General features: G+C 40.6%; 1 long non-coding RNA gene across 1 annotated transcript; it reads left to right on the forward strand.

Moving 5' to 3' along the window:
• The first annotated feature begins 8,252 nt into the window (after nucleotides 1–8,252).
• On the forward strand, nucleotides 8,253–20,389 carry LOC138599782 (uncharacterized). Its single transcript, XR_011308740.1, has 3 exons — nucleotides 8,253–8,535; nucleotides 13,954–14,936; nucleotides 15,087–20,389. It is a non-coding gene; the product is annotated as an uncharacterized lncRNA (long non-coding RNA).
• Nucleotides 20,390–21,096: the final 707 nt, after the last annotated feature.

The raw sequence follows: 21,096 nt of genomic DNA on the forward strand, positions 1-21,096 counted from the left end.
CAGCCATGACACAGGTGGGTGCAACATAATCCTTTGGGGCAAATGCACACAATCAAAGTGCAGCGACTAAAAGTTCTTGTTTTTGCCGCAGTCAGGCTCAGATTGTTATTCTAAGTGTCTGACAGCAGTACAGAAAGGATCCCTACAGAGAGAGACCTTTTTGTTACAGAGGAAGATGCCTTTTATTAACCAGAAACAGCTCTTATGTCACTCTCTTCAAAGCCACCAGACTCCATTGAGAAAAACAGTCATTTTTTCTTGCAGAACACCAGACTTGCTGGTCTAACGCTGCCTAGATTGTTTTAGTTTGTTTCTGTTATTTTCTGACTTTTTTTCTTTTTTAAAGAAAAAGTTTGGATCCCAACGCAACACAATAACACAAACAACTAACTGATTAAGGTAATGGCAGACCAGCATCTCCCTAAATCTGTGTGCTAAAATCGCTGTTTTTGTCAATGGAGTCTGGTGGCTTTGAAGAGAGGCAGCTGTTTCTGCTTTAAAAAGGGTCTACATTAATATAAACAGGCTGCATGTAAGAGAGATCTGTGTCAACCCTGTAAGTGAAAGTACAGCAGGTTTTTACATAACTTACTTATAGGTACTAACATTTGAAACACGTAAGAGCGGCAACAATGATATGAACATTTTGTTTCATATCTTGAGCCACAAAACAATTGCAACTTCAAACTGAAACTGAACCTCAGTTACATAACATTGGAACTTTAGATGTGATGCATATTTCTTTATTTCAATTTACATAACATGCACATAGCTTTTTAACTTTAAGCTCTGTTGTGACAGAGACGCACACAAAGACATCTCCATGAAACAAATTCAGTTTGAAGGGCCAGTTTGCCAATTTTCTACCTCAGTCCTATCATGCTGTTGTGAGGAGCTAATGCCATTATGGAGGCTCAGTGCCTCTGAAGGGTGCTATCCGCTTTTCCAATGGGCCCTGGAAAACCTCTGCCGGATGATCCTTTTACGTAGCGTTTTAGGGAGCTCGCTAAACTACACTTCCTCAATCTAGGATGCCCGCCTCCGATGTCATGTCTCGTTCAGAATCGTCAGGTTTGAAATGTAGACTGCAGACCTGAAGATGTTTTAGACGATCCACCGGTATATACTCGTCGTATTTAGTAGTATTTCACTCCAGCGTCTCTTGCTCAGCCGTTCCTTTCAGAGGGAGGGGCGCATGAATGTAGAATGGACAAAACCACAAGCTGTTTGTCCAACTTTCTCCACAGCTATGGCGCCAATTTCTAATGTTATTGCTTCTATTGATTACAGAGAACACCAGCTTTGACTGACAGAGGCTTTTTCCCAGGGCGGACTGCTCCTTTAAGTTTGGTCTCTTTCACTTCACCCTGCAATCAATTATCTACTGGATTAAACTGTCGATCAGTACAACTTGACACTGCAGCGGTAACTTTATTACCTATTTAAATGTTGGAGATAGAATAGCAGGACACAGTCACTGCTTCCTGCACATCAGACGGATGAGCTGGTCCACACAGCGTCCACTTTTTACTTTTTCTGGAAGGTCGACACTTTTTTCTTTTCTTTCGCTGCAGTTTAGTTTCTAAAACGTACAAACTTTATATTCTTATGAGTTTATTTGTAGAGAAACAGGACAAACTTCGTAGCAGATACCTTTTATACAATGTTGGAACCTGACTACTTTCTAAACAATACATGTTTCTTTTTCCAGAACTTTGAATGATGTTGATAGATTTGTTTATCTGCTCCCTGAACATTTCTTTCTTGGCCTACACAGTCGTTTCTCACCGTCATTGTGATGTGATCCTTGGCGGCTGACCTCACCTGGCAACAGGAGGTTTCTAAGACTATTCTAACTCTGATCACTTGCATGAAGTTTGTTTTATTGTTGTTATATAAGACTATTACGCAGAATATATAAAGATATGTGATCTAATTGTTACACAATACATTCTTTCACACAATAGTCTGCTATGTGTGTGAACATAGACAGAAGACTTTATTAATCGCCGAGGGGAAATGGATTGTACTCACAGCTGATGACATCAAACATTTCAATTAAAGAAGAAGAAAAACAGGACGCAATACAAAAGTAAAAACTGAAACTGGAGCGGCAGGATGCACACAGAGTCTCAAGGTGACTCTGGGGCTAGGATAAAATAGAGTAAAGTAGTATAAATATAACTTTATGTATGTTTTTTTCCAGCTTGAGCAGAGACTAGAGAGCCAGGCTGAAATAGTCTGTAGTTTTCCAGGACAGAAACTACGACAAACGACAGACGGAGGAAACATCTGCAATAACTTAAGACATTATACGACATTATACAACCGTTAGTTCTGACCAAGAAATCTGATTGGACAAGAGGCATTCCATGAGCGGCGATATAGAGTACAACATCACTGGAACTTTTCACTGAGCGTATCACTCCGCTTCAGCACGGTGCTCTGAATACTGTTAATTACCATCACAGCAGACCGTGTAAGTCTACTTTGATCGAGCTGGTGCCTCTGAATCGCACAGCAGACTCTTATTTCAAAAATGATCTGTTGTTGGTTGTTACTGTTTACTACTATTTGCCGCTTGTATAACTTGTGGTAGGGTGACCCGCACCGGGGTCTGGCAAAGGCCAGTTGTAGCTGTGCTGAGGAACCTGGTTCAAAGGTCGGAGGTCTGGACGGTAGCCGTAAGAAAACCAAGAGCTGTAAGTTATCGCTAACACAATCTTTTATTCATGCATGAGAGAGAAGTTACAAACACTCAAGGAGCATCAGAAGTTCTCCGATTAGTAACACAAAATGCAGGGATGCTGTTATCACACGTGATGTTTGTTGAGTGTGTGTTTCCAGGAAAACATCTTGGCAATATGGCACAATTCTCTGAATCATACATTTAAAACATAGCTATATGACGATCTTGTGGTTTCCCACACCTGAAGCAAACAAGTTAAACAAGTTACAGCAAGTTATTCCATGTACGCACTCTTTTTCTAATACGGCTGTCAGTGGAAAAAACAAGCAGCAGACAGGATGTCCATTCACGCTAGAAGAATGTCAGAGGGCTGTCCCCTCTTAACTCATCCTGTCAGACATGTCACCTTCAGACTAAGACTTGCACAAACTTGCTGAGCTTTGCACAAGCAACTTAAGCGTTGTGCACATACTTTACTGATGACCTGGTTTCGATCACAGGCCTTGCACCTTCTATGGAAAATTACTTGATTAAGTGATTACATAATAGATTTTCTGCAAGCAAAGCAGGTATAAAATACAGCAAAATAATTTCAGGTACCACAAACTGTTGTATAAAAGCAGTATCACACTCGAGGTCATGATGTTGTACTGAATATCATCACGGCTGTAATTCGGTCATAGGCTTAAATATATAACACTGTACGAATTAAGGTTGAAAGTGGCTGAACCTTCCCTTTAAAGGCGAGTTTTCCTTATTAGGATTAACCATCTGAGGATGCAGATTTTAATTCCCTTTGAGAATAATTTGTGATAATGGGCTGTTAACATTAAACTGACTTCACTTGAAATATTCAAAGCAACATATCTGAAATAATAAAGGTTTTACATTTTCACACAGGGGCTGCATGGTGGTGGTGACATGCTCGTTCGCTTCATTGGTGACTCTAAATTGCCCATAGTTGTGGGTGTGAGTACGGAAGGTTGTCTGTCTCTATGTGTCAGACCTGTGATTGACTGGCGACCTGAGCTCAAGCCCCCCATGACCTTGAACAGGATAAGAGGTAAAGATAATGGATGGATGGATTTTCACACAGGGCTCTTTTAAAAACAGCAGCACCAGGAAACGTGTTTATTAAATGCTGCAATTGCTGCCAAATTTAAAGGTTCTGAATCAGTCGCCCACACCCCTTTAGTATTTTAGCCTTTATGCTAACTGCACTTTGTACACATCCAGTTATTCTAATAAAACATCTTCTGATGCACATGAACACATCTTCAGTGATGTATCCTGGGGTCATAGGATGTTTTGACACTCAGACACTCTCACCCCGGCGACCCAGCCGTGTTTGCTCAGGCCACGGCTTGTGTTCATGTAGCGCTCGCTAATCCCCATGGGCCTCCGCTCTGGATTCGGAGCCATCTTGAGGCTTTTTTCGTCTGCTTTTGTGATGTTCTTGATGGTTCTGCTCCTTGCCAGTCCTCTGATGCCCAGCATGTTTAAGACTTTGTGGAGTAAGTGCCCCACAAAACCTGTGCAGCCTACCTCGATGGGCGTACGTTTGGATTGCCCTGCTTGTGACAATTAGTGACCAGTTGGTCGCATAATTCGTCCTTTCGTGGGCAAGTTAAATTATTATTGTTTAAAACATTATCACATACTTTTTCATCACCAGGTGAAACACAATAGAAACATTTGAAGCATAGGGGGAGGAGGGGGGGTTAAAATATATATATATAATTCCTCCTTTTTTTTTTTCTTTAAAAGTGGGACGCCCCCCGGAAGCATCACAAGAAACTGAGACTTTCCTGCCGGTGAAGACAGATCATCAAGCTGTCGCCATAGCGCTCACGAATTTCCCCAGGGGGACTTTGCTAGCGGGCCCTTAGCCCTCAGGGAAATAATCCAGCTGTGATAGAAAATAAATTTTCCTGAACCCCGAAACTGTTGTATAATCTAGAATAATTCTCTGTCAGCACTGCATGCTGTTTAATACTTTTTATTTCTCACCAGGAAATTCAAACAATTTCCATCACACTGGCTAGTTTCTCTGTCCCTTTGTCTGGTCACTACCAAGAAACCCCCGCACGTCCTGTCTCCTACCCTGAGGCCTCGTTAGGCGTATATGTCACCAGGAGCTTACAAGCATCCACATATTGCAGGCCCAACAGTCACAAGTTCAAGTCACAAATGGACAAGATTCAATTCAAATTATTTTCCGGCTATTTGCTGTACCTCTTTCTGCCGATGAAAAAATCTTAGACTGAGTGAAGAGTGATCGTCGATCCCCGGGCAGTGCCCTTTATATACGCCTCAGCGCAAGAGCTGGAATTCCCCAGCTCCTGCACCTGCAACTGGCTCACAAGGCCCGTCCATGTGAGTTGAGGTGAGGTCCATGTGCAGCTGACCCATGGCTATGGTCGACAAGAGCTGCGCGCCCCCTCCTTAGCACCAGCTGCAGGCCGGAAACCCAGCCATAAATCTGTTCACAGACAAGACCAGTTTCAACAACCCTACAAATAAGAATTCAAAGAGAAGTTCTCTAACAACTTAATAAATGTAGGTTTAAATGATAAGTGATTAACAACATATAGCTAAATGTCCAATAAATGGTAAAAAATAAATGTTCGAAAAATTCTTAAAGGCTATATAATCACCATGTAGGGGAAAGTGAATTATATAATCAGAGTGTAAAAACGTATAACCTGTGTGATAAACACATATAACCTGTGTGAGTAACACTTATAACCTGTGTGATAAACACTTATAACCTGTGTTAAACACATATAACCTGTGTTAAACACATATAACCTGTGTGAGTAACACTTATAACCTGTGTGTTAAACACATATAACCTGTGTGATAAACACTTATAACCTGTGTGAGTAACACTTATAACCTGTGTGTTAAACACATATAACCTGTGTGATAAACACTTATAACCTGTGTGATAAGCACTTGTAACCTGTGTAAGTAACACTTATAACCTGTGTGATAAACACTTATAACCTGTGTGATAAAAATGTATAACCTGTGTGATAAACACTTATAACCTGTGTGATAAGCACTTATAACCTGTGTAAGTAACACTTATAACCTGTGTGATAAACACTTATAACCTGTGTGAGTAACACTTATAACCTGTGTGATAAACATGTATCAAGCTGACTAAATCAAGTAAAGCGTCTGACATTAATGTGCTGAGACCCATGCTGAGTGAGAAGACTGAAGTCAGTGTGTTTTGTGCTGGAAAAGGGATTTGTTTTTTTACCAACTGACCTTGCAGCCAAAATAATCGTGTCACAAGTCAGCAGTTTAGCAGGGGAGTTTTACACAAGTAAAAATCAGACAACATCGTATCTAGTCAGTATATAAAAAGTCAGTATTGTGTGTCACCATTAAAAATAGCCCGAGATGAGATGTAATATTAAAAAATGGGAGGTTCTGTGCATCTGTGAGCCCACAGGTTTGTTTTCCACCTGTACAATGCATGGTTGATGTACCATGCGTGACCATACGTGAGGGAAAGAGAGAAATGTTTGGTTCTCACCTATGGAGCATGTTTGCTCAGCCCTGGGGGTTTCATTTATTGCTTAAAAAAAAGACCAACTGATACCTGGACAGAAATAACTGTTTCACGAGTCGGTGAATAAATGGGAATGAGTTAGCCGCAGGGCTGGGAAAGGCAATTTTCTCTGAATGTAGGTCAGGCTGGATTTTATTTTTTTTAAATAATATTTTCTTTTTCTTTTTCATATTATCAATGACAAAAACATAAACACACACCGTCCCTATGCTGAGACAAGACTGGAAAACAAAACTCTGGAGGATGGATTTTTTTTTATATCAACGAAAGCCTTAAACCTTTAAAGTATAGTGTATGTAAGTATAACTTAAAACTTAAGTATAGTTAAGTGTATGTTCCTAAAAACACACTGTTACCAGAATATGGAGATTACATAATTTTCTTCACACAGCGAATTACTGTTTTTTTTTCAAAATGCGTCTATGGCACCTTTCCAGTCTTACGGGTGGCTGCATGAGTCTCGCTGGCTTCAGTAGTCGTGAATGTCAAATAAAAAGAAAAGTGTCATATAAAAACTGAGAATTAACCAACACTCCCTCTCAGTCTGACTGATGACCTTCCCCCTAAACACAATGGAACAGGATGTAAGAGGAAATTGCAAATAAAGTTTATTTTGAGCATTGGCAGTTATTCGAACACTGCATGTACTAAACCACTAAAAGTACATTGTTTTATGTCTTAAAGGGAAAGAGAAGATGTGTCCACCAAGGTCGACGTCATTGCACACAAACTGTGGATGGATTGGTCCTGCCCTACCATCCTTGCAGCCTTCTTAAATACACATATTGTACTTCTTTCCCAAATCACTACAAAGCAGAGAAGTTTGTGCTTTAGACAAGTGTACCAGTGTGTATGCACTGACTGACCAGTAATCAAAGGTGAGTTTTGAGAACACAACAACCATACTCAGGTCCTGGTCAAAGAAAAAGTTCTGCTTGAAGTCATAATTTCAAATTATATATAATTAAATATGCAAGTCTACAATCTTAAATTTGTTGTGCAGGGACAAAAAATCTAGATGTGCCACAATCGAGATATAGTTCTCAAAGAACAGACACTATAAGCACATAATTATCTTTTTAATATGTTGCATTGTTGTACATTAAACTAGCCAACAGCAGGCCTATACAAAGTAGTTATTAGTGGCACAATCTAAAAGAACCACAGCAGTAAAATGCAACATTAATGCATACAGTTTACATAGCATACATGTTTAGTATATGTCTTTTCACACAATCATATATAAGTTAAGAACACATCAGATGCTTTGTCCCATAATATAGTTTCACAAAAGTATTTCAATGCTGTTTCTATGAGCTAACGCTACATGCTACAATGTTACAATGTTACAATTTCATTTAGCAGACACTTTTGTCCAAAGCGACGTGCATCTGAGAGTTAATACAACACAAGCAACGATCGAGACAGGAGGGAACGAAGTCAGTAAGAGCCAACAAACAGCTTCAAGTGCGATCGGACACTGGTGCAGACAGGTGTTTTTTTAAATCATCATCAACAAGGTCAATATCATCATCATGAAAATTCTAATCCACGTCAACAACATCCATCGTCGTCAATGTACAACCACTACATCCTGGATACATGTGTCATATCAATACTTAACGTGTGTAACCAGGATGTGGTGGTTAAATGGGGTTTTGTGCGAGACAACAAGGCCTCATATGATATAGCACAAAAAGCAGAGGTTGTTGCTCCATAATATAAGTGAAAAGTGTTTTTACTTCAATTTCCCCTAATTCATTTTATATCTGTTTATTATTATATGCTGGACAAGTGAGGTAAGTTTAAATTTTGTACATGGAATTCATGTTAGTTCTGTAAATAAGACGAAATTCAATAAAGTTAAAAAATAATTTAAAACACGCCCCTTCCAAAAGCTCCACCAATCAGAGCTCACAGTAGTAAATAAATAGTCCGCTCGACTCCTTTCCCGGTCACTAAACTTTACAACTGGAAGGAAGTCGTCTGATGCAGAGCAACAGTGCTTTACACATGCAAATCCTGAGAACATATTGAGGAGAAATCGAGGAATCCCTGCTGGCTCTTCTGCTTCTATGAGACATGGACGTTTACGAATAACAACCACACCAATTGGAGATCTTCAAGCTGAGGGTGCTGCTCGAAAGAAGACGAGTTTTACACGGTGAAAAATCACCGCTGTGAATTGCTAGAGGACCGAACGGTTAAGAGGAGGCATTGGGAGTGTTGACCAATGCGTTAAATAAGATGCAAACATACGGTAAGTGATATTGAGCGGTAGGGGACACTTCGACGTTTTTATTATAAGAATTATTACTTAAGTTTAACAAAAAATAAACGTTTTCGGATATATCAGCCTGTATGTGACGCAGTTTGATTTACTTTTAAACAGTTGGGGATGGTTAGCCGTTAGTGGCCAGACCGCGAACTCCGATAACGTTACTCCTTCAACGGTTCAAATGACGTAATCGCGTTTGACTGTAGCATTTTCATAGTGACTGAAATGGGAGTACCGTTAAAGTCCGTGATGTTTTATGGCTGTTTTCGTCCATACAGCGTTGCAGTTAAGTCATAAATGAGACAAAGACCGGGCTGAGACTGATTGGAAAATCATTAACTATAATTATCCCCGATTTAGATGACTTAAGTCGACGGAGAGACTTGACCCAAACTAACTGGAGAAAGAAAGACTGGCCGCTCCTCGACTTTGATTAATTGACTGCAGCTGTGCAGCTCCACTTTCAACAGCATTTTATGATTATGGAGAGGGAAAAATGACTCAATATGGTCACAGATGACCGAGGGCCAGGCAAAAGAAAAGAGGAAAATCATTTTCGCGATTCGTGAGTGAAAATGTCGAGAGTAAAGACACACATTTAGTATTAGAGCCAGGCAATCGAAAAACCTACATCACAGAAATGTTATAATTTGACATTTGTCGAAGTACTTACCAAACAAATACGAAGGAAACATCAACAAGACAAGATTTAACAGATGTATATTATTGTTATTGCAGATATATTGTTCAGCTGATGCTGGTCTATCTCACATGTTTTATGTTGTCGTATATTTTTTCCTGATATGTTCTGTATTGAAGTCATTTTTTTTGCAGGACATATGATGCAGAAAAAACTTTTAAGGCTCCAGAAATTATGTTATGTAGTTTGACCAGCAGAGCGCACTACAACTTCATAGTTTACAATCCTCTCCCTGCTTTCACCAGTACAGCTGAAGGCTGTCTGCATTAGAATTAATTGACAATGCATAATAATCTTAAATTAAGATTATTTAACAGAGCAGCCATCTTGTCACATTTGTAATGTCATATTTGTGCAAAATGGGTGCACATTCCACTCAGAGCAGGTCTATTTCCCTTCCAGCTCACAAATGTTTTCACAGCCATATCAATAATCTTTGAACTACAGTGGTATGTGTCCACTACATACTTCATTATAATCTGTTTTGTATTTTTTGGTTTTACCTATTACAAAAAAAATGACATTTGGATATTGCACTTGGCAATATTGTAACTTTGAAACTTTTGGATTAATTGTGAAGTCCAAATTATGAAGTTGTGTTTTTGCACCATAGTCAGTGTTGCCCTGCTCCCATAGACACAGTTGCAAACAGGTAAATACATTCTTTGAATATAGATAATTTACTGTCACACAGTACAACACTTTTCAAAGTACTTTATTTTGTAATGTAATTGTTTGAACTTTTACAGAGCTCGTCAAACACTTACAATGCCTTCTACTGTTTTTGTTAGTGCTACAACATGTTAACAAATCAAGCAACAGGCTTCAAATTCAGAAACGAATACACAGTAATTTTAAAAAGTCATTTTAAAAGTTTACTGCACCTTAATCACAATGCAGATTTGCAGTGACGAGACAAGACAGAGTTTTGTTTGACCTTTAATTGAATCATTAGAGGTGCTAAAATTTGCATTCCCGTGATGCTAAACCTAGCTTGAGAACAGAGATTAAGTGGTGAGTCTGTGTAACATGGAGGTCTGTTCAGTATTTAATATTTTATCAAGAGGTGTGCGTGGCCTTTAACCACTAGGCATGACTACTTGGTCGATGGTTAAAAGTTTTGAGCACAATCTTCCACTGGCGCTCCGGGCCAGTAACTTTACAAGTTCACTGGCCCTGAAATAATTTATTTCGGTATTATTTTAACATCAAATTTTGTTTTTCTGTAAGGGTTCTTATTAATGAATGTGTTCAATTGTGGAACTATTATAAACTCATAAAAATAGACCAAAATAATCCTATGGGTATAAAGAGGCTTCTCTTACCACTCTTAGTTCAGCAACTCTGATACCCGCATGAATAAGTAGTAATGGATTGATTGAGTATGTTACCTACCATTACTGACACTGTTCAAATGTATGTTTAATTAGCGTGATCAACCCATGAGAGTAACTTTTTGAAACGAAATCTTACCGTCTCCTACTTCCTGTGGTCGTTAAAGGTAAACAGTCCGTGGCACGTCCGCTCTGTGAACGGTCTGTTTATGTAGCCACAGCGCTAACGAGCACCGGGAAGCGGTGCCGCTGATAACGGGAATACACACACTTATCTTTCCCGCAGGCGCATCTGTGATGGCCGGAGCGTCGCATGCATGTTTACAGTTTACAGGCAGGTGTTTATCTGTATAGGTAGTGCTACAATTAGCTGGCTACAGGTGGCCTGGGAGCTGTCACTGTTTACACTTTTGACTAGTACAGGAGCTTTGGATCACTGGAAGGTCAAGGTCATCTGGTCCAGGCAGTAAGGGACAAGTGCTGAAATAATGTAACATTAATGTTACAAAACAAATGAGATCAACAGAAGATAAAACCAGTAACCTGACACAGGGGATGACAAGGACCCTGCGGGAAGGGAAAAGAGGGAGAGGGATTGGTATCAGCAGGCGCCCATCTCTGGAGGCCTAAGCAGGGATATCAGCGGGGCAGCCCGAGGTTGCAAGGAGCCAATCCCGGCAGGGGAAACACCTCAGTTCTGTATGCTCTGTCGGCTGACTGACCTCTCAGTTGATCTCCGGGGCTGTTTTCAGCCCCACCAGGCCTTGTATCCCCCCTGCAGGCCTAAAAACCTTGTCCTAACATGGCCTAAAGCTCCTGCTCAAATGACTTTTTCCATAAAATATTCTTTCTCAAAACTCTACTTCCACTTGGTGCTCCCCCTGAAAGCTTGTGTTTACACAAGCGCTAAGAAAAGCGGTAAAACAACAGATTCATGTAGGCTCAGTTTAGCTTTGCACTGAACTGAAAATATGGTAGAGAACTCCAGTGAGCCTATCATAGTCATTAAAGCTGCAGTACGGACTTTAGTAGTGGACTTTGCTTCAAAATTGGGAAGATAACAACCTCTAGGTCCCTCCCCCTCTCTCTCCACGGCTCTCAGTCCTGTCACCAAAGCCCTCCCCGCAGAGTAGGCTGTCGTGCATGTGCAGGTTATTAACCATAGCAACCGAAGAAGCCAGGTATACAATATGGCGGACACGCCGGTAAGAACGTATTGCACCACCAACACTATCGAAGCGGATAGACATCAAACCTGTGGAAATCAGTGTTTTTGCTGTGAACCGTAATCATCAGCTAATTCTACTTGGCAAAACCAGCAGCACTTAGTTTGCTAACAGAAACTGTGGAAAAAACAGAGCCAACTAAGCACACACTGATGTTGAGAACATTTAGCCATGAGAGCACAGGCACACAGAACTATTGGCAGAAAGTCTGAAGCGGTAACACTGCCTGGACACTTCAGAGATATTTTCAGCCACTCCGGCATGAAACAACGCTGAACAGCAGCCGCATTGAGAACAAGCTAACGTTAGCCCGACTGCAACTCCAATGTAACACAATGTCACAGTAACTGCAGACATCTCAGCAATGTGAACGCATTTTTTGAAAACAAAAACCACAGAGATTAAGCTGGGGTAATTACCTGTCAAGTCTAACTCTGCATCGCTTTTTTTAATCCTTTCAGCTCCCTCTCTCCACCTCGGAAATGTCACTCTAATGTTTACTCTAGTTAAATTTTGGTTCGGTCCAACTCGTTCTTTTTAGCTTGCTTTAATTAATTTCTCTTCTTTGGTTTAACGGTCTTTGTAGTGTCAGCCTCGTTGGCAGTGGAGGGATGGGAAGTTTTTTCATTCCTGGTGGTTGTTTTTAAGCTTTTGTGGACACAAACTGGCTGACCCTTGCACACACTGAAGGAATTTAGCTTGACCGTGTGAGCATGCGCAGAGGAGTGGGGCTGCGCAGTGTGTGATTGACAGCATCCTGAGAGACTGCTTGGCTCTGATTGGTTGTTGTGGTTCGGGAGCGGTGGATTCTTACAAATGCCATTAGGAGCAGTGGGAGATGCCAGAGGAGCGTGATTTTTTTCACAGATTATCTCTCTCATGTACTACTGCATGTTTAAATTGACAGTTTAAGCAAATATGACAAGTTAGTTTTCATACTGTTACCTACTGCAGCTTTAAAGCTACTCTTACGAACTTTTCATTTTGTGTTGATCTTGGTGACCCCTGTGGACAAAACTCATCTCTCTGCTCAATCTGCAATTGCAGTTCATTGCCTTCTTTGACACTGATCAGGTGGCAGCAGGTTCACACATGCAGATAGGAAATTTGTGTCTGTAACTCAGCTTCTTCTGTAACTTCGACTTCTACATAAACTTTATCTTTTTAACTTTAAATCTTATTTGTGTGCAAAAAATATTTCTAAATCTGCAAAACTTATTTACAAATTCACAAACTTGAATGTGTGAGTACATTTTTTTTTTTTTTTTTTTGCATCTACAAATTTAGATAGTTGCGTGCGAATTTGCACACAATGTGAAAAAAGCTCAATCTTTTTGACCAATATTTGACTCCATATGTTCGTAACAGTGCCAGATGAGTATTTCCACATCCTCACCCGCTGTCTCCTGTTTGTCAGCGATTACAGATGGGGACCAGTGGGATGTTTCCTGATAACTTTACGTAGTTTAAGCATCTATAAGGTGAAAAGAATCCATCTGAGCACCAAACCTTGTGGAACTCTGTGACTTACCTTGGCATTTGTAGAGAACTTTTTGTTAACATACAGAGATTAAACACTTAGACAGGTTAGGATAGTCAGTTGTGTAAGAAGGTCCTATGTTTGGTCAATTGTGTCAGAATGTTCCTATGTTTGAAGGTTAATTTGTGCCAGTTAAGGGCAGGAAGTTAGATATTTTGGTGGAGCACCACATCTGTTCAAGTTTGGTCAGGGCATTTGTTATAGTTTTCATGTTTCACACCTGTACCATGGAGTTAGCCTTCTATTAAAATGGGAAATACTATCAAGTGTAATTTGCAGTGAGTCTGCCATATGGTCAACTAAAAGATGAGGCTGAGACAGACTCAATAGCATGAGAGCTTTGGTGCTGTATTAAGGCCTGGCATTGAATTTAATGCTGCTGGAATATCTCCTTAGCTTTCTTACAGCTACAGCAATAACAGATGGACATGTATGTATTGCTTATCATGTGTTTCTTTGCTAGCAGCCACAGTGCTCAGGGACTTACCCCAAATTTTTCACTGGGAAACTCATTACGTTTCCATTATTAAAAAGGTCTGTATGGCATACTGACCGTGAAACCAGCCATTCACTAATTTTAATTTTTTACTTGTCTCCTAGAGCCCTTAACTGAAGTCATCACTTGAAATATTGCTCTTCATGCGATCTGGAAGTCTACACAGCTGAGGAGGGTTCTCTACAACACCAGAGTAACATTGGTGCTAGCACATCACCTCAAGACAACAATGTTACACCTGTACCAGTGGCTCGACCTGCAAATGGGATACAAACAATTATGACAGCCCCTCAGTATCCTGATGAGCTCAGACTGGCGCACACTCAGCGGCAGCAAGGCAATACAAAATTGCGACAAAATATCTTAGAACTCTCCAAACCTGAGGCACAGCCGAGCATAGTCCGAGCTGGATTCCATTACTGTGGACAACAAAAGGAATATTCTAACCAAAATCTTTGTAATTTTGGACCTTACATGAACATTGATACTGGACTGCAGCAAGGACGATATTTATATTGTGCCCACCCAGCTGATACCGGCACTGCAGCATTTCAGAGAGGCAGCCTTGGAAGTGCAGCACTGACATTTGCTTTACAGGATCAGTGTTGTTCTGTGTATAAAAATAAACAAAAGACCTCTTCCCTGCTGTTGCAAACCTTACTAGAAGGAAAACTGCTAGATTGCAAGTCCATGATTACCACCCCAATCAGTTCACAAGCTGCTCTACACTTTGGACGGACTAGAATGCAAAACATAAATCCCTCAGGAGGAACTCATCCCAGTCCATATCAGCAACATGTATCCTCTATCTCTCTCAGCAGTCCACCATCCACAGAAGAAGTCTCACCAGATGGAGAAATACCTTGGACATTAGAACAAATATATGACTATATGCGGGAAAGGGTTGCATTTTACAAGGAAAATCCAAGTCAGGGAAACAGAAACTATGGACACACTTCCTCCAACATTGATGCAAACATCCCTACTCTTGAAGAGAGTGGTTCAAATGGCAGCAAAGCAGCTGAGCCAACTCCAGAGTCTAAAGGAGATGAATGTGCTGCATCTGCATCAGAGAAACATTCAACAGGTACATTACATGCGGCTAAAACTGAATCTGTAACAAGTGCAATTCAGTTTGATTTGCAACTTGTTGGTACAAATGATAAAAACTTCTCTAAAATCATACTGCAACAATATTTGAATGGAAATACAGATAATTTTTTCTTTACGTCCACAGAGTGTCCGCAAATAATGATGAAAGTTGCTGCCACTTGCACAAGGACTGAAGATGAGATTAGAACCACAGCGCCTGGATTGACCTTGGATGAACTGACTGAGAAACAGCCCAGTTCAACACCAAACTTTAAACCTTCTTCAGAGGAATACAAGTCTCCTCGGTTAGATATCAACAAGACTGTGGATGAAACAGACCAAGTGCCTGGTGTGTCTAAGGCTCTCGAATATATAACAGAGAGGGATGAAGTTGATGGAGGCAATCAAACAGTGGAGAAAATGGAGCTTGACAGTATGCATGGTGTGGCTGATGTCTCAGAGGATTTTCAAACCAAGTCAGTAGCTGAGGAGATAACATTTGAACCTGTGTCACTCATTGATAATCTAGATTCAAATATAAACGAAAGTGAAACGGATCAACAGCATTGCAGAGTTTCCAATAGAGAGGTTATTTCACATTCCAAGCTGAATTCACCAACAGACAAAATTCAAATTGATGATCTATCAGTTCCTGCAAGTCAAAGTGAATGGCTGAGAAACAGAGGAAGTTGTGAACTTTTGAGTAAAGATGTTGGTTCTGTATGTTCACAAACTGATTTGAACATTGCACTCTCTAAAAAGAACAGGCCTGTCAGTTGGAAAGCATTTCCAACAAATGGTTTGAAGAATCCAAAATATGAAGACATTTCAGAGGATGAAGAAATATCACAGGTAGCCACAAAACCCTCTCAACCTCCTTTTCCATCATGTTTTGAAGACATTCAGTTTGAAAATATAAGTGAAGATGAAAATCAGACGACTGAGAATATGTCAGTGGAGAGGCCTTCACTTAAACAAGTAACTGAAATAAATAATAAGCTGTCACTGTGTACAAATGGAGGCTATGGAGACTTGCACACTGATTCAGCTCATAGCTCTCATCCATGTTTCGATGAATCTGATCATGGAAAGGACTTTGTTTCCTGTAGTTCTGTTGTTCTGGAAGAGGAGTATGAGTCAGACGATCAGATTGATGATGACTGGATAGTTATACCTATAAAAATGTCTGACCTTAGATATGAACCAGGAAGTGAAGACCGAGATGGCCTTGAAGCAGTTGAGCTTGATGATGGTGACACTGAAGTCACAGAAAAACAGTGTGGCAAAAGTCAAATCCATCGGCCAAGGCCACAACAAGTACCACCTTCTACTTCTTCCAACATGGTGGTGTTTGAAACCGTTGATAGCTTTGAACAAGCCAATGCGGTACGCATAAGGAATAGATTTGAATTGGCGTCAACCTGGAGCATACCTGACAATGAAATGGTCGATGAGGGAGAACCACATGTACCTGAGAAAAGAAGAGAGCTGTACTCTCACCCTGAAGACAGCTCTGATACTGATGACAGTATTGATTACCCATCTGTATCCAAGAACAACTATTTGACTGGGTTGAGGCAATCATTGGAAAGTCCAGGACCTCTAACCGCAGCAGCAGAAGTTACTGAGCCTGACAGAGAGGGAGAAGATGAGGCGGTAACAAATGAGCAAAATGGTCCAAAAAGAAGCATAGAAGCAACACAGTGCCGGTCTAAAGAAATAATGCAAGATGCATTGCTGTCACACAGTACAGAAAAGAGTGGACAGCATATTGAAACCACAGCTCAATCTGAGCCTGTTCAACATAAAAGCAACAGACAAAAGGCAAAGAAACGCACAATAATCCTTGATTCTGACTCAGAGGATGAAAGTGATCAAAACTGCAAAAAGAAGGCAAAAAGGTCTCCAGAATCAGAGGAAAGTGGAGATTTCACATGTACTGACCAACCACAACGACAGTGCCATTCTAAACTCATTAATGTAAAGTTTAAAGAGGCGATCCAGGGTCCATGCTCTGACCAAATGATTGGAACCAAACCTGACTCTGACCCTGTTCAAGCTAAGACAGACAGACAAAAGTTGTCAACTACAGAAACTGTAATCATTATCTCTGACTCAGACAACGATGATGATGAAAGCTGCAAAAATGCAAACGGGAAGAATGAAGCCCCATGTGCTCAACAAAAGAGACATTCACCTGAATCTGTTGGCCCTGACATGTCACACAGTGAAAATGGACAGCAAATTGAAGCAAAACACAGCGGTGAAGATGGTCAACACAAGATCCATTCACAAACAATGTCAGCAGAAAGAACAGGGATCAGAAACAATCATCTCGGCAAAAGAGCCGCAAGTACAAAAAGAATTCTCTCATCAGAGTCAGAAGACTGTAGTGATGATGCCTTAGTTGTCACCAAAAAGAGAACTTTAGCTGAACCTGAGGACCATCTTTGTTCAACAGCCAACAAAAAGCTTAAAAAAGACAAACTGTCATCTGAAGACTTGCCAAAGGCACAGCACCAGTTTATGGACAAGGAGACAGACTCCGCTTCTGGTCCAAATGTTATTCCTCGTCTTGTGAATCTGAACTCTTCACCCAAAGACTGCTTGCAAATTAAACTTCAGACTCAAGGGAATCCATCAGCAAATGGCAAAAAGAATGTACAGCATTTAAACAGTAATGAACAGAGCAGATTTGTGTCAAAGCCAAAACCTACAAATAATAAGGTCCATGCAACAAAGAATAATGTTCAGGCCAACTTAGCAAAACCCACACTGGTTTCAAGACAGTCTTCGTTACCTCACCAGAAAAGCCCATCAAACTCCAACAGTAGCCTGTCCTTCACAAGTGGACCACCTACTGAAGCAAGGCAAAGCCCGACCTCCCTAAGCGATGTATCTCCGTCTGGAGAAACCTCCCCCTCTGCTAGATCTAATCAGAGCACATCTATACCCAGGCAACATCTGGCCTCATCCAAACTACAGGGGCCCTACTCTTGTAGCAATTCTACAACATCAGGCTTTTCTTTCACCTCTTCAGACCGCCCATCATCTTCTGCAACCCTGCAACTAACAGCAAGGGACAAAGTAACTGAAGACTGGAAGAATAGCAGGCCAAACATGCGAGACGGACGAAGTAGCTCAGGGATGCAGGACACCTTGCGTACCTCAAATAATGATCCATTAAGGGAGGTTAGACCAAAAACTAGCCACTCTGATTGCTCAAGAGACGCTGGACCAGGACCTCGCCACTATGATTTGCCGAGGGGAGCTAGACCAGGACCCAAACCTGAACGGGCCCCACTAATGAAGAAAACCATGTCTGCCTACCTACAGATGACAAAGGCCAAGCACCTGGAAGCCCCTAGGGAACAAAGTGTGTTCTTCTGAAGTCTCTTAAGAGTATTTTTCTCTTAAATAAATTCATGACATGTCTGTATCTTGAATGCATTTTGCTAACCATAATTCTTGCCATAGGATGCACAGTGCTTAAAGGTTACAAGTGGGGAGAGAAACCAAAGCCAAAGAAAGGTGATTTTTACAACTGACCAAAGCACTATGCAGCTTTATGGCCTTCGGATTTCTGAGATGCAAGTGTAATCCTTTTTTCTCTTGCTCTTTGCTATTTCATTGTAGGTCCCCGCAGGGAGGGGACGTTGTGTTGAACTCCTCCAAGACCTCGTACACGAGAAAAAGATGCACGGTTCTATGAATCGATTTTGTTTTATTCCAACAGGGACGGTGCGTTGATTGGCAAAAATTTCAGTTACTTCTGTATCTTATTCCATTTTGATTTTTCAAAGCATTTGTGTATAGTTCAATGACATTCAATGTTATATCCATATAATAGAATAAAATTCTGTATTTTAACTGTATTTGTGTGTAAATATACATACTGTAAATATAACTGTCAAAATGTCATTGTTTTATAAATATTTTCTTTTAGCAGCTACCACAATATGTATTGTAATTCAGCACTAGGTTGTTGTTTTTTTAAGTTGACTGTTTTTGTACTTTGAAAACCAATCTCTGGTTACATCTTTCCTTTTGGGCAATGTTACACTTGTTTTTATAATGTTAATTTTGAAATACAAAAAACTCTTAAATGAATCATTTGCTGTTTGATCGTAGCTACTGTTGATTACCGTTTTCAGTTTGGTTACATGTTACATATGCACCTGTAAAATTATGTCTCTGTTAATGAGATTGTGTCATCCATAGCAGAAACTATGATGCCTATTACAGCCTTGACACTTAATCTTGTTGCGCTATGTCTGAAATATACTGTAAGATGAGAAAATAATTTTTAATTGTGATATGGAATTTCGACTTTCTTTTAAAAAAAATGTTAAACTGCATATAAAATACATAAAAAGCTATTATAATTTACCCCCACCCCTGAAGTCTTCACAAACACAAATCACATTACAACTGGCCCTCGTAGATCAAAATAGAAAAGTAAGAGACATTTTAGGGGGATGCGAGCCATGTTAGGGCATGCCATTTATTATGAAGTTGATAATAAAGTTACATAAACCAGTGCTCTGAACTAGTTGATCAGATTACAGATTATCATTATTTGTCCAGGGCCCAGTTCAAAAGAAATGTGATTGGATTGTGAAAATGGATTAGATAAAATGTTGAGAATGGTCTGTTCAAAGGAGAGAAAAAAAAAAATCCTGATCCCAGCAGAGGGGAGGATTCCAGGAACAAAATTAAGTAAAAAGCTACTTTGAGGCACACCAAGACCGTGGTCTCTTGATTTCTCACCGTTGTACAGGTGAAGTGCAGGGAGAGATCTAGTAGTTGTGACCAATGACTGTATATATAGATGGACGACGCGTCTCCATCTGCTCTCATTGTACGGAATTGATACAAAAATAGCCCCATCATAGGCGCTGCCATCTTGCAATGGTGACGTCATTTGGAGCCAGAGACTGCGCGGTAGAGATTGGCGGGTGGCGCTGCCGTAGCACTTCCGCTAACCAAAAATACACACTTAGCTTACCGGAAAAACAGCAAGGATCCCACTCGCCGGCGTGTTTAACAGCAGAACAGCTTGTATTTGTTGGTCTGAGGTTAACATTCACAGGTATGGGAACATTTCTATAATGACAGAAACTGTGTTTGAGAAAAATATATTTGGCGTGTATTTTGATTTTATAGCTTGACTCATGCCCCATCTGATAACATGGAGGACGCAGGCTTCATGACCTATACTGCAGCCAGTCAGCAGGGGGCGATAGAGAGGGTTTGGCTTTACTTTTAGGGAGCTGTCACGTCGTCCATCCTTTTATACAGTCTGTGGTTGTGACATAGATTTGTCAGCCTTACGTTTACCTGGCAGTCCTTTTACAAAATTGACCATGCTTTGCTAGCAGTGCAGGACTATGCATTGATTTTCAGACTATATGCCTCTTTGATGAGTAATAAATGTGATGTAAACTATGCAGTGTTCAGTCATGTAAAAAAAAAAATGGATTTGTTTATCCAGATGTGCTTATTCGGTGGTAATGTGCTTCTTGAGTAACATAGGTTCCTTTGAAATGGAGTCCTTAAAGGGGCGGCTTTGGCTCAGAAGTAGAATGGGTCCCCCTCCAATCAGAAGGCCGGCAGTTCCCCAGCTTCTCCAGTCTACGTGCTGAAGTGTCCTTGGGCAAGATACTGAACCCCAAATTGTGTTCTGGTGTGTGAATGATTAGTTTAACAGCTGCCTTGCATGGCAATACAAGTATGAATATGTGTGTGAAAGGTTGAATGTGACTTGTGTAAAGTGCTTTAAATGGTCTGAAGACAAGGAAAGGCGCTATGTAAGTGCATTCATTTTCCAGTTACATCAATCCAACCAATCAGTCATAACATTATGACCACCTGCCTAATATTTTGCCACAAAAAGAGCCTTGACTTGTCGAGGCATGAACTCCACTCGACCTGAAGGTGTGCTGAGGTATCTGGTACCAAGACATTAGCAGCAGAACCTTTAAGTCCAGTAAGCTGTGAGGTGGGACCTCCACGGAACAGACAGTTTTGTCCAAATTGAGATCTGGGGAATTTGGAAGCCAAGTTAACACCTTGAACTCGTGTTCCTCAAACCACTCCTGAACCATGTTGCAGTGTGGCAGGGCGCATTATCCTGCCGAAAGAGGCCACTGCCA

This window comes from Semicossyphus pulcher, unplaced genomic scaffold (assembly GCF_022749685.1).
Source record: "Semicossyphus pulcher isolate SPU_LCO1_2020_fin unplaced genomic scaffold, fSemPul1.0.p SCAF_20, whole genome shotgun sequence".
NCBI classification, from domain to species: Eukaryota; Metazoa; Chordata; class Actinopteri; order Labriformes; family Labridae; genus Semicossyphus; species Semicossyphus pulcher.